The following is a 15,841-nucleotide window of genomic DNA, read 5'->3' on the forward strand; positions in this document are numbered from 1 at the left end:
TTTAATCTCAAACTAATGCATCCACAAAATATTTTTGAAAGTCATATGGAAAATTAAAATCCTTGTTAAGCCATTAGGGATATCTTAGTTAAGCAGTCTATTTATTTACTTCCCTGGTAGCACTTTTCATATTTCATTTCCCTATAGACTGTCTCTTAGCTCTGAGAAATTATCAGAAACATATCACTTCCCTTTATCTTAGGTCAAAGGTCAAAGATGACTATTTGCCTCAACTAGAGCTGGGCAAATAATTTATGGGGAATATTTTATGGCACAAATTTTGCCTTTCTTACTGTCCTCCAACTATCTGCAAGGAGCTTATTAATTTCTTAAGTCTTCACAAAATACTTTCTATAAATAATACTTGGTCGGTAGATTGCTTGTGAGCTGGTCATTGAGAACAAAATCCAAAATCCAAATGTGTGGGTTGATTTTTATCGGACACATGGGTCATATGGTATAGTTTCTGCTCCCTAATTGGATAAGTATAGCTCTTTGAACTGGGTTACAGAAATCTCTGGAGTGTTGATGAAATTTTTTTGAAATAATTATTTTTCAAAATATCATTTCAATGGCAGCAAACTCTTTATTTGACATGTTCCCTCTTTTTCCAGTGGTGGAAGTGGTGGGGTGGAGTGGTGGTCGGGAGGAGAAATAAAGAGGAGGGAAGTAGAAAAGTAAGCAGAAAGTAGGATTTTTTTCCACCAAAATGAATGTACTTTTTTAAAAAAATTCACTTTGAACATTTTAATTGAAAATCAGTTTTTTTTTTTGACAAATGAAATTTTTCATGTGAAATTTGTTTTGGTCAAAAATCATTTTTCATTTAAAAAAAATGAATAAACCACAAAACAACTTTTTGATGGAAAAAATGTCAACCAGCTCTGTTTAATTTATAAAGCAGTCACAGGTATACCCAACCATTTTATTCATGTGTGTTTTGGAGGTATCTTAAAGGTAGAGGAAAGGAATATTTTGTCTCAAAAATTGTATTCAGAATGTCTGTGGGTAAAATCTTGGCCACACTGAAGTCAATGGCAAAACTCTGATCTAGGTAAATTACTAATGAACCTCATCAACTGTAGTATGGGATCACTTCACCTCATCCCCCACGAAGAAGGGTAGAACTGTCATTCCCATTTTACAAATGAAGTACAGAGATTAAGAGACTTGTTTAGGGTCAGGTAGAATGGGAAACCACAGCTTCTATGAGCCAAGCTAGCAGTCTAACCACTGGACCATCCTTTCTGTCCTTAAATTCACTGGGATCAGGGTTTCATCCGATACATTTTAATGCTGCTGTAGGATTATTTTTCCTCCCCAGAGCTTATGGGGGTCTCATTTTATCAAGACACTCCAAAACTGCAAATAAATAGAGCAGCACAGAGTTACAATGTGTTCAAATCTGTATTTGAAAAAGATGTGCCATATTTTTGAGAGGCTTAAGCCATAAACACCCAGAGGCTGTGTTTTTTCACTTGAGTTGTAACACTATAGATAGACAGCCCTCTTTCAGATGAAGTTTATCTTTTAATGCCTCTTTGTTAGTAACTCTCATTAGAAGAGAAGGAAATATAATCCCAGTTTCTGCTTTATGTGCTCTTTCCAGGAACCCTCATAGTCCCGTTCCCCCCTTCCCCCCGCTTTTATTTGTTTCACCTTTTTATATTTCTCTTGTGTTAAGAGTTAAAAGAATAATAATAAAATAGATTTTCTTCTTTTTCTGGCTCCTTTTTGCTTTGTTGTTTGAATCCCCTGTGGCCCATTATCTGTAGTACAGCAGCTCTTGCTTTTGAGTTGCCAGCTCCTTATGAGTAACTCCTGAAGTTACCTTTGAAGTATCAGTGAGAAAAATGTCAGTAGATAAGTGTCCCATTCTGAGTTTTTGTGTAGCCAGAGATAAACATTCAACCATCTAGAGATGAAGATCTGTTGGATTTGGAGTCAGTTCCTAACCACTTCCCCTTTTTATTTTTTAAATGTTCCAAGTCACAATAGTCTGAAAAGTCCACTCTGTGCTGCTATTTTCAGCCAAAAGCATTACGCTGTTCTATATAGTGAAAATGCCAAAGTTATGTACATTGGCTTATATACCATACTGATAGTATGAGAAGGATTTTTTCTTAAACTGATAGCACTGTTATGACTTGGGTGAAATCTTGTTCTGGGTTGTAAAAACACTATTGAGATTGATGGGTGTGAACACACCCTTCAGTTAACATGATTGTAACAATAAGTTAACCACAAGCTCCCACACAGGACAAAGGAAGCATGTCAAATTGCCCAGGAGGTTTGAACTGTGTGGCTGAAGGTTTTTTGCTGAGTATTGTTTTGGGAAACAGGGGGCAAGACGTACAGAACCAGAGAGAGAGCCTGAAGGAATCCAAGCAGAAGTTTGACCTTGAGAGAAACCTAGAGAGAGGTTCTGGGTAAGGGCACTGGCTGAAAAGAAATTTGGGCCTGTAAGCAAAGAAACCACTCCTTTTGCCTTTGATTCCTCCTGCATCTGGAGAAGCAGGCCTCTTTGTATTTCTTTTAAATAAACAAGACTGCATCAAAGAAAATACCAGACTTTATTATCAATTTCTACTCCCAACTGGAACATTCCCAGGGCTCTGAACTTTGGCTAGCTACTCAGGACAAAAGGGGTAACACTGGGGTCTATAACATTTCAAAATAAATGATTGGCTTTTCCTACAAATCAATGGCACATTCTGGCAAACTGTTGCTAGCATATTCTTGGATGTGTCTAATTTAGTTTGTGACCCTCTTGAAAAGAAATGACACTAAGAATTAAATGATATACTTTTGCTTACAGTTTGTTGCTTGCATGACTTTTTCAGAAAGCATAAAGTCCTAGAAGAACTGCATAGCATGAGTACATTTCTAAATGAGATCCATCTGTCCAGCATCACTGTTACTAGGATACACAAGCGAGCCGTGTATGTATCCAAGCTCCTATTTATTTGTGGATAATGCGATCCTTGACATGTTGCAATGTAACAGATCATGCAACAAAAACACTTATAGTTTATAATACAGCTATCTCCATGTTTACAAATTGCCCTCCTTTTGGTTTCATATTTCAAACATTTCTGGCCCTGGCTTTGTTGAGCAGTAATTGAATTTTTAGGTACTTGCTCTGTTAAGGTTCAAGGTTGCTTTATAGTTTTGCAAAATAAAAATTAGTCAATACAAACCTTTCTAGCTGTAAAAATATATTGACTTTTCAAATCAGTAATTAAGTTTAGATTCCTGATGTAAAGGGGAGACCATAAACATACAGTGACCAATATGACTTTTCCTTTGGTTAATTCAGCTCATCTCAGTAAATTAGAATGTGTTTAATAACAACAATACTAACTTCCATTTTCAAATTTTGAGGGTCACCCAGCAGTTTTACAGGTGCATTCTGTTAGCAGATACCGAACTCACACAATCCTCTGTATATGAACCAAAGTGCTGACACTTTTTATTAATAATTCTAGGTACTCTGAATTTAGGTTGAACCTCTGTGTGTGTCCAAATGATGGAGTATGGGTAATCGTTTACTCTGACCAAGCTGACCTGTGGAGAATGTGTCCAGTTAGGGACAAGTTGTAACTGATGGGGGATATTTGTTGCAAATGTGTTTAGTGATCGATGAGATAATGAACTAGTGAGAAATTTTTAACTCATCAGGAATTTCTTGTTGTCGCAGATGTTTTCTGTAATAATGACTTCATTAGAAATACTTTTCAATTGATCAATCATGTAAACTGAGAAACCATAAAGGAAACTCCACAGATAACTGGGTTGTGGGAAAAGAATATCTTCTTCTGTCCTCTGTAAAGACCTATGGTATATAAGGAACTGAGGTTCTGAGAGAGTTAGGAGTGAATTGAGCTGCAGAGTCAGTTTTCCAGAATTGGTTTGGTAACCTATAACTTTCCTTTGTGTATTCTGTATCGTGCTGCATTAATCTTTGACTAATACTGTTGATTAATAAATTCAAATTGAGCCTGCTTATATGGAGTCTTAAGTATTAAAATTATACCCTGACAATTCCCCAGCCAGTCTAGCTGGAAAAAGAAAAGGAGTTTCTGATTAATGAGTCTGTCAAATCAGAATTTTGAAAACTCACAAGTCTGTATTTATCAACTGAAGAAAACCCCAACCCTACGTGTTCTTATTTAGGGGCATTTCTTTTCTTACATCACATATAGTTACTGCTATTATGGTTGCACGCCTAGCTGCACCTCTATCCCCTTTCTGGCCTTTGAGTGCCTCCCCCTCGCGGGTCAGGCCTCATGCTTTTACCTTTCTTGGGATAGAATTTCATAATTCCCCACTCTTTAGCCCAGGTCCTTGGTTATAGCACCCTGTGGGAGTCTGACAAGTGGTGAATATAGTGACCAAAGTATTACGTTAATTTTAACAGAGGTAACAAATCATTTAGAGAAAAAGGATTTTAAAACCATCTACACACATCTTACCCATCACGTGATGGAGACCTAGAGATCACAGCTGATGCCCTAGTCAATCTGAGCAGGAGATCAAGCTGGAGTCCTCAGCACCAATGGCTCTCCTGTTGTTCCATAACAACCCTCAAGTGTTTGCAGACGAGTAACTTTATTTTGAGGTATCCATTGCTTCTTGTGTTTTTCCTTACAAACCCATATTAAACTAAACCGATATGTTCAGACAGTAACGAGGTCAATAACATACATTAGTTCAAGCTGCTCTGAAATAATCTTGTACTACATGCCATTACATTTAATATGAATAACACATGGTGGGGCCATTTGCATTTTCAGGAAGATAGACTGACTGAAAAAAAGATTTGATTTTTTCCAGTCTCTAACTTCCATGATTCTGTGGTTTATTAGTTACATTACAGTAGTGCTTAGACACCCGCCTCATGGATCAGGAGCCCATTGTACTGGGTACTGTACAGACACATCGGCAACTGGGACAGAACCTGTAAGTTTTGCTAGAGCTCGCTAAGAATAGCAGTGTAGGCACGGTGGCATGAGCACAGGCAGCACCATGGGCTGGCTGAGTTCTTATCTAGGGTCACGGGCAGGATTGTACTCTGGCAGCTAGTCACTTTTGCTGTCCATGCTGCAGTGGCTTCACTGCTACTGTTTTTACCGAGCTAGCTAGATCAAAGTTAGTTTGCGTATGCCTATGCAGTTGTGCCTCCCGATAGCTGGTAGACATACCCTGAAAGACCATACCTGCCCCAAAGAAGTTACAATTGCTGGGTACTAATTTGTAAACATTTCATTTTGTACCCATCACTGTGTCATCTGGGTGACTGTATACATATGACCATATCTCATCTTGTTAGACCATTTATTTCCCTGTTTCATTATATCTTGAATTTTTACTTTTAGTCATGGGAAATGAAATACCATGCTGGCTGTGTCTATTGCCAAATGGCATGTCAAATCCCATGGTATGATAATGCCATGAAAAAAAAATCACCAGTGTTTCCACCATGTGGGTTGAACTAATTTAAGAGGGTGAATTGAGCTCTTTAGTCCTGGCAGAAATTTTCAGTCCTACTGTCTATGAACAGCAAATAGTTTCACAACTTTTCTGATTAATATTGTTTCAGCATCAACCCAGCAGGGAATCCCTTCTGAATTCAGCATAGGGACTATTTTTCTATCCTGCTTAGTGAGATGAGACCCCTCAGCATGCCTCTCAAAATGGCATTGGCTTTCCACTGCCATCTTGCATTATAGGCACATGCCCATTGCTCCCATTGCTCCCAGCAATGATTCAGTGACACTTCCTTGCAGAATGCAGCAGTTGAACAAACATGATAGTACTATTCCCACCTGCATTATTTACAGTAGCTGCCTATAAAGAGGCAGATTGACTTTAAATTGGTCCCATAGGGCTTTAAAGCATTTAATAATGTAGGCCCTGACTATGTGTGATGTCTCCCTAAGAGGTATTTTGGCTCTGGTGCCACTCATTTTTTAGGGATTGTACTAACAAATATGCCCTACCTGTGGTGGGACTGATGGATTCTACTAATATGTTTAAGTCAGCAAGGAATTCTAACTTCATATTGCAACACTTTTGACATACTCTAATCATGAAAAAAAATGGTACTGTTCCCCATATTTCTAACCATTTATTTCCACTTCCTCTGTGAAACAAACAAAACCAACCCCAAATCCTTTCTCCCCGCCTCCACACAACTCCTCTGTGGATTTTCAGTATATTGTGATTTGTGAGTGGTGACCCAAACCCCAGACTGAAATGCCCCCAAACTTTTGGTCATTTGAAATCTGAACCTATGGCCAGTTTGGCAAGTGATCTCCTACAATTATTTTTGAGCAAATGAAACCCCCAGGTCTGAGCATCTCTACCCCTGGTGTGTTCAGTTCCATCTGCGGATCTGACATTCGGGGCTTGATCCCACCTCTAGTTTTCATTGTACTGAATTAATGAATTTATTATGGAGGTCTGTACAATGCTTGATTTAGCAGTGCATTCTATAAGTAACATTATTATTAATCAGTAACTATGCTATGTTAATATAATGCCGACAGACTCCAGTAATGGACAGGTGCGATTGAACGTAGGTCCTCTGAAGCTTAGTGTTTGAGCCTCTACTGCAAGAGCTAAAAGCCACATCACTCTTAGCCAAGGCTGTAAGAGACTCGTCGATATCTAGCTGGGCTAGGTGCCACTAGGGGGGGACAGAGTACCACACCAAGCAGGCATGGGTTACATTAGCACTGCAATAACTTCTAAACTTTAGCTTAGATCAGCTAAAACTGTTGTCGGGCATAGCAATTTATCTCTTTAAAATTGGGATTGTATCTTTTCAAGTGTCACAGATTTTTTTCAAGCCAGAGTCCTTTCATAAATCAGAAGCCAACTAACATAGCTGGATTTGATGCACTGTTATGGGCAAAAATGGTTATTTCCTTCATCCTCATATTTTGAAGTCTACACAGAACATGGCAGATGAATTTAGGAAGTGTGAAAAAGCCCTCAGTTATTTGAGAATAATCAGGTTCCCATGATCAGCAGCAAGGTTACTTACCCATTTTTAATAAAGTATATTAACTGGATATGCCTGAAAATACTTTCCAATATTGGTGGGCCTGCAGCTAAACTATTTTTATTTATTCCTGTGCTGCATCTAAAAGCAGATTACCTACCACAGATCAACATGAGAATAGAGGCAATAACTCTTGCAGTATCATAATGGTCCACTCTGCCCTTTAGCACTGCAGCAGGTAGTTCATTACCTCTTTCTCTCTTCTGTTTTATCCTCTTTGGCTTGAGTTTAAGAGAGATTCTTCCAGCATAGATCACAAGGTAGATGGTGACTTACCCATAGCAAATGCAGTAGTAGGCTAGCAAATAGTTTAGTATCAATGTTTTAAGAAACACTTTTTGTAGAAACAGTTACATGTATAAAATTGCCTTTAATTTTCCTCCTGATGATTTTTTCCCCCTTTTAGATTTGTACAGTTCTCTAGATACAAAAAACATAGGTTATGATACTCCATGAGGCACTGTTATTACAGATACAAAGAAGGATCATCACTGAAGCATTAGACAGAGTTTCATTTTATCATCAAAGGACAAATATGTGATGGTAGATGCAGAAGCCATAGTCTTTAAGAGCTTGTATAGCACTGTGCAAATGCAATGTCCATTCCATGACAGCACAGCATTCATTTTATTTTGCCTCTGCAGGGTAGTGATAACTTCTGCAGTGTGCAAGATGAAACATAAATAACCTTTTGTCATCTTTAGCAAAGGTGCTTGCTGAGAAGTACTGTATTCAGAGTCTTCCTGAGCAAATTATGAATAATTTAGTGGTTAGACTCCAGGGTTCTGACTCCTTGGATTCAGTGTTCTTTCTAGACGTGTGCTGAGCTACTCAAAAGTAATTGAGATATTTGGAGAATGGAGATGGTTTCTGGTTAATAGCAGTGAGCTTCACTCTGTTTCTATTTTGTTTCTAATAAACTTAAATGAAATGCTCACTAGCCACCCACAGTATCCATGGGGTTTCTCATCAGAACACCTCGTTTAGGGCATAGTAGTGAAGGGGAGATTTGAGGGGGGGCGGGAGGAGGTTGGCAGTAATCGGGTTCCTTTTAGTGGAGCAACCAAAACTCGGATAGCCATTTATTTAAATTTATTTCCTGTTACTTTTATATTGACCAGCTGCTAGCAGCTCAACTTTTGGTAGCTCCCCATTCATTCTAGGTTCTAGTTCGGAGTTGACTTTATTAAGCCTGATTCTCCAGTCACTTACACCAATGTAAATCAGGACTAAGTCAGACAGACACATCCCTTAGGGGAGGATCTATTAATGGAGATTCTCTATGTCCTAGTAAAGAGGAGAGAATGGAAGATGATAAAATACTGGTAGGATCTGATGAGAAACTGTCAAATGAGTCTCTCTGCCTCACTGCAAATGTCAGCTGAAAAATGACATCTCTTCTCACGTTTAACTTTTTTTTTTGGCTGCTTGGGGTAACCAAAACCCTGGAGCCGGCCCTGATTGACTGGATACATGTCACCTCACGAAGGGATGCAGAGATAAAGTTTCTTGACACCTTAAATGACTGCTTCTTGGAGCAGCTAGTCCTGGAACCCACAAGAGGAGAGGTAACTCTTTATTTAGTCCTAAGTGGAGCACAGGATCTGGTCCAAGAGGTGAATATAGCTGAACTGCTTGGTAATGGTGACCATAATATAATTAAATTTAACATTCCTGTGGCAGGGAAAACACCACAGCAGCCCAACCCTTTAGCATTTAATTTCAGAAAGGGGGACTGCACAAAAATGAGGAAATTAAACAGAAATTGAAAGGTACAGCACAAAAAGTGAAATCCCTGCAAGATGCATGGGAACTTTTTAAAGACACCATAATAGAGGTTCAACTTAAATATTTACCCCAAATTAAAAAACATAGTAATAGAACCAAAAAAGTGCCACCGCCCCCTAAACAACAAAGTAAAAGAAGCAGTGAGAGACAAAAAGGCATCCTTTAAAAAGTGGAAGTTAAATCCTAGTGAGGAAAATACAAAGGAGCATAAACTGTGGCAAATGAAGTATAAAAATATTATTAGGAAGGCCAAAAAAGAATTCAAAGAACAGCTAGCCAAAGACTCAAAAAGCAATAGCAATTTTTTTTAAAGTACATCAGAAGCAGGAAGCCTTCTAAACAACCAGTGGGGGCACTGGATCATCGAGATGCTAAAGGAGCACTCAAGGACAATAAGGCCATTGCAGAAAAACTAAATTAATTCTTTGCATTTGTCTTCACAGCTGAGGATGTGAGGGAGATTCCTAAACCTGAGCCATTCTTCATAGGTGACAAATCTGAGGAACTGTCCCAGATTGAGGTGTCAGAGGAAGTTTTGAAACAAATTGATAAACTAAACAGTAACAAGTCACCAGGACCAGATGGTATTCACCCAAGAGTTCTGAGGGAACTCAAATGTGAAATTGAAGAACTACTAACCTTAGTTTATAATCTATCATTTAAATCAGCTTCTGTACCAAATGACGGGAGGATAGCTAATATGCCAATTTTTAAAAAGGACTCCAGAGGTGATCCCGGCAATTACAGGCTGGTAAGCCTGACTACAGTACCGGGCAAACTGGTTGAAACTCTAGTGAAGAACAAAATTGTCAGACACGTAGATGAACATAATTTGTTGGGGCAAAATCAGCATTTTTTTTGTAAAGGGAAATCATGTCTCACCAATCTACTAGAATTCTTTGAAGGATCAACAGGTATGTGGACAAGGGGCATCCAATGGATATAGTGTACTTAGATTTTTCAGAAAGCCTTTGACAAGGTCCCTCACCAAAGGCTCTTAAGCAAAGTAAGCTGTCATGGAATAAGAGGGAAGGTCCTCTCATGGATTGGTAACTGGTTTAAAAATAGGAAACAAAGGGTAGGAATAAATGGTCAGTTTTCAGAATGGAGAGAGGTAAATAGTGGTGTTCCCCAAAGGTATGTATTGGGCTGAGTCCTATTCAATATATTGATAAATGATCTGGAAAAAGGAGTAAATAGTAAGGTGGCAAAATTTGCAGATGATACAAAATTGCTCAAGATAGTTAAGTCCCAGGCAGACCGTGAAGAGCTACAAAACTGGGTAACTGGGCAACAAAATGGCAGATGAAATTCAATGTTGATAAATGCAAAGTAATGCACATTGGAAAACAATCCCAACTATACATATAAAATGATGGGGTTTAAATCAGCTGTTACCACTCAAGAAAGAGCTCTTGGAGTCATTGTGGATAGTTCTCTGAAAACATCCACTCAGTCTGCAGCAGCAGTCAAAAATGCAAACAATGTTGAGAATCATTAAGAAAGGGATACATAATAAGACAGAAAATATCATATTGCCTTTATACAAAACCATGGTACATCCAGATCTTGAATACTGCATGCAGATGTGGTCACCCCATCTCAAAAAAGATATATTGGAATTGGAAAAGGTTCAGAAAATGGCAGCAAAAATTATTAGGGGAATGGAACAGCTGCCCTATGAAGAGAGATTAATAGGACTGGGACTTTTCAGCTTGGAAAAGGGATGACGGTGGGAGGGGGGGAGATACGATAGAGGTTTATACAATCAGCACTGGTGTGGAGAAAGTAAATAAGGAAGTGTTTGTGACAGGTTCAGTCACAGAGATCTCCTTGGGACTGTCACCTGACATGTTGGAATTACCTCTAAGCCCGTTTTCCCTGCCAGCTTGGGACTCCAGAACCCTGCCTTGTTGAGCCAGAAATGCAAGCCTCCTGCAACACAGGTCTGGCTGCAGACTTTAACCTAAAACTACTCAGCAGGTTACCTATTTCCAGCACCCAGACACCCAGCTCCCAATGGGATCCAAACCCCAAATAAATTAGTTTTACTGTATATAAAGGTTATACAGGGCAAACTCATAAATTGTTCACCCTCTATATCACTGATAGAGAGAGATGCATAGCTGTTTGCTCCCCTAGGTATTAATCAGTTATTCTGGGTTCAATAATAAACAAAAGTGATTTTATTAAGAATAAAAATTAGGATTTTAAGTGGTTTCAAGTAATAACCGCCAGAACAAAGTAAGTCACCAAGCAAAATAAAGCAAAAACATGCAAGACTAAGCCTAATACATTAAGAAACTGTTTACAGGTAAAATCTCACCCTCAGAGATGTTCCAATAAGCTTCTTTCCCAGATTAGACTCCTTCCTAGTCTGGGCCTAATCTTTTCCCCTGGTACAGTCCTTGTTAATTCCAGCAGACATTTTACGTGGAAAGCAGGGGTGTTCTCATAAGCTTCGTAATGATGCCTTACAAGAGACCTTTTGCACAAAACATATTCCAGTTACATCATATTCACACTCATAAGCATATTTCCATAAAACATTATGGAGTGCAATGTCAGTGTTATTTACTCCTCATAACACAAGAACTAGGGGGTCACCAAATGAAATTAATAGGCAGCAGATTTAAAACAAACAAAAGGAAGTATTTTTTTCCCCACAGCACACAGTCAACCTGTGGAACTCTTTGCCAGAGAATGTTGTGAAGGCCAAGACACTAACAGGGTTCAAAAAAACTAGAGAAGTTCATGGAGGATAGGTCCATCAATGACTATTAGCCAGGATGGGCAAGGATGGTATCCCTAGTCTGTTTGCCAGAAGCTGGGAATGGGTGACAGGGGATGGATAACTTGATGATTATCTGTTCTGTTCATTCTCTCCAGGGCACCTGTCATTGGCCACTGTCGGAAGACAGGATACTGGACTAGATGGACCTTTGGTCTGACTCAGTGTGGCCTTTCTTGTGTTCTTAAGTCCCCTGCAGTCAGTAGATTTATACCAGTATAAGGGAGAAGAGAATCAGGTCCTCTTGTTTTAATAACCCTCCACTGATTTTCATCACAGACTTAACTTCTAATTCCTTCACTCAACTAGAACTGAACACTTTTGTCCCTCCTGTGATCTGGTAACTGTTAGTATGAGGGAGTGCTCCCCCTCTATACCATCTGACCTTCAGTACAACATATTTCTGACTTATTGACTCTCTCTGCCTCACTGCAAATGTCAGCTGAAAAATGACATCTCTTCTCACGTTTAACTTACTGTTCTCATTGCTATTAGCTGTTATCACATTGTAATTCTATTTCTATTATATTAGTCGGTCTAATTGACATAGCATGAATTTTACCCAGCATTAAGTATTTGCAGGATCAAGCTTTCATATTGTAAGAAGGGACATATGTAGTTGCAGTGCAGAATTCAAAGGAAAATGGGTGAAATAAATTAGTGGTTTTTTTTTTAAAGGTTATGACCCAAATTAAAACAAAACTTTTAACCAAGAAATTAGTCTCTTTTGATTGTGAAACTGCCCCACATCCCTGTAAAGTTTATACCCTGTTGACTTCAGCAAAGAGTCTTGTGTCAAGGTTAAAGGCAGGTTTGTTTCCTTCCTACTTATGGAATCTCTGGCAGCAGGTGATCTATGTCGGGGTAGTCTATAGACTGCAGGCCAAATCCGGACCACAATACACTTTTGAATGGGCCCCAAAATCTTTTTATTTACTTGTTATCATGATTGGGTTTTTTAATTTATTTTCTCTGGAGTCTGGACCTTGACTATACCTTGACCAAGCAATTTGGACCTTGACAAAAAATAATTGTCTCACTACCCCTGCCCTATGTCCTGGCACATATGTGGCTTTGCATTGGAACGTACAATTTTAAACAAGTCACGTGACTGAAATTTGATGTAGGTCTATTTCCTCTAGTATCTTTGGGAAGTGACATATGGGTGACCATATGTATATGGAGGGTTAGCTCTTTGATAAGCTGACATTTTAAAGCAACCTCAGACTCCATCCAGGCTGCATTCTGACTAGATCAATGCTGTGAAACCCAAATCTATGCCCAACTCACCTGTTTTGGGGTGTTTGTCATAAGCCTGGAACTGAGCTCATGTATTTCAAGGGCTGTGAATTTTTGGGTGATCTTGAGCTGATATATGGCTCTCAAGGCCAAGCCAAGCCATTTTCCTGTCATAGATAAACCTCAAACGGTACCACCAACTCACTCCTTTGCAACCATTCTATCTCGTTCAATTAATTTAATGTAACATTTCTGACACTGATCTCTCTCTTAAATAATATAAAAATAACCACATGGCTCTTTTATTTTGTTTTCCTTCACTGGTCTTTCTCCATTCCCCATACTCCATTTTTCTTTCCTTCCACTGCATATTTTGGGGATTTATCATTGTTTTCCCTCAATCTGACTTTTCTATGAGGAGTAACAATGGGGATTATGCTCTGCTCCTCTTGCCTCTACCCCACTCCTTCCCCTTCCTTTTTCATTGTCTGTGTTTTCTCTCCTTATTCTCAGCCATGATCTTTAATGTTTCTTTCCTTTTCTTTCCCCTCTTCGTCTTTTCATCTCTCACCTTCTCGTATTTCCAGTCTCTTCACCAAGTCTCAATTTCTTCTTTGTTCTCTCTTCTAAATGATTCCTTCAATTTTTCCCTCCTGTCTCTACCCACTTACAAACATCAGTCATTCTCTCTGCCCACTCCCCTCCCCGGCCCCCTGCGAAAACAACAATTTCCACATTCATTCATTCTTGTCCTCTTCCTCCTCCTCTTCTGCTACATTATCTCCTGGAATCTACCCCCAGTTGTTTGTTGCCTTGCAGTGGTAGAGGAGAGATATGGGGATGGTATGTGGGAGAGCAACTGGGTGACTGGGGCTTTCCACAGTCTGGGCCAACAGATTTTTCTTCTCTCTAGGTCCCTGGTGATTGACCAGAGATATTCTCTCCTCTTCCCACCAGGGACCAACATGCACATTTCTTACCCCTCCTTATGCCCATAGATGTAGCACAGCTAATATTCATCAGATATTTTTGGATGAACAGCCACAGTGCAAAATAGAGGACAAATCAAAAGTTTAGCACTCACTACATAGCCACTAACACCACAGTAGTGAGGAGTGAATAAGACCCAGATAGGGGATGAGACAGAAGAATTAAGCTCTAGTTGTGCTTGGCTGGAGGCCAGGATGTTTGGCCAGGAGGTGGTGATAGAGGAAGACAATACATTCCAATGGAAAGGCTGCAAAGGCTTACAAAGATTCAGGTTTGACAACACCATAGTAGGGTTTCTGAGGAGATATAGGCCACATACAAACTGCTATCACAAAACTGGCCCTTGTGATTGTGGATCCAACCAATTCATATCCAATGATTCAGCTTAAATCCCCTCCAAAACTAAAAAAAGGTTTATATTCAGGTTTCCAGTTTTGTCCCATCTCTAATTTTAAAACCAGGGACAAATACTGTTTACATTCTCTATTCTATGTTCTCTTGTCATAGCCATACTGTGAAAAAATGAGTCTAAAATTACGTCATGGGTAGTTGGAGGGCAAATTTAGATGGAAATAAAAGTGCCCTTTTATTTTTAAATTAATTTTACTTTTGCAGCAGACCATACCTATTCTGTATTGACAATTAAAGTAGATGCATTTTTCTCAGCACAGAAAAAATCTTTTATTTGCCTCTGGCCCTTTCCCTTTTTCATTACAATCACTGCATTTTCTTCTTAACACAAACAAGTCAATATAAGCATGGCTGGCAGGCTAAAATGATTATGGGATAATTTGTGTTTGCCAGACCAAACAAAATCAATCACTATTGTTTAGGGACCAATAGCATTAAATGGCTGTGAGATATATTTCTGGACTTTTACAAAATAGTTTTTTTCAGCACAGATAAGGGAGTAGGCTGCCTAAAACCCTGAGGTGTAGTTTGTAATTTTCAAATTTACACAACAATATGAACAATGCTTACGGAGGGAGTCATCTGTGTCAGTTTTTTTATAAAATAAAACTAAAACTATCCTGACTGCTGAAATTATCATTACAGTTATACAGCACGTTCCTCTTGGGCAAGAATGCATAATGAATTCATATGTGACTTTGAAATAACATTTAATGAACATTTATTTGTTGGGAAAAATATAATTTCTTAACAATGAAATATGAGTCAGAGGGGAATAGATTAATTCATCTTTGCTTCAGTGAAATGTGCGTAACGCTCTGTAAAGGCTTCTGAGGCTTTGGCCATTCCTCCATGCCCCTTCTCACCTTAAGAACTAGTTACTTAGGAAATGCTGGTGTCTGCTACTGGAAACACCTGAGATTCTTTTTCTGTTGGATATAGTCAACTAGTTGAATTGTGTCACGGAAACTTTTGTTGGCTAGGGAAGGAAAATTTGGGACCAGATAATTATTATAGTGACTATGACAATATTACAACACAGAGTAAGAGTGTGTCCTTGTACTTAAGAGCTGACCATTTTAATAGTCAAGCCAGGAAAGAGCGGGAGACAGGCAGTGTTCCTTCTAATTTTTTCCTATGCATGTGCAGAATGAATTTTATTATGTACACCAATATGGAGGTGATGAGTGACAAAATTCATGTGGCAGGGGGGGGACGGGGGACGACAAGGGGTTCGGAGTGTGAGGGCTCCAGCTGTGGCCTCTGTGGTGGGGCTGAGGATGAAGGGTTTGGAGTGGAGGCTGCCCCAGGGCTACGGCAGGGAGAGAGGACTCCCCCGAGCCCTCTCCCTGCAGCAGCACCTGGGCTGGAAAGGAAAGGCGCCTCTCCCTGCTGTGCAGCTCCGGGGCTGCACCTGTGGGAGAGGGGCCTCTCCCCCGGCTGTGGAATATGTGGGCCGGGGCTGGGCTGGGGCCTCTCCTCTGGCCGCGGCAAGTCCGGGCTGGGGCTGGTGGGAAGAGGCATCTCTGCCCTCTGCCGCCCTGAGCGCCTGC

The sequence above is a fragment of the Chrysemys picta genome, chromosome 11, assembly GCF_011386835.1.
Source record: "Chrysemys picta bellii isolate R12L10 chromosome 11, ASM1138683v2, whole genome shotgun sequence".
Lineage (NCBI taxonomy): Eukaryota > Metazoa > Chordata > Testudines > Emydidae > Chrysemys > Chrysemys picta.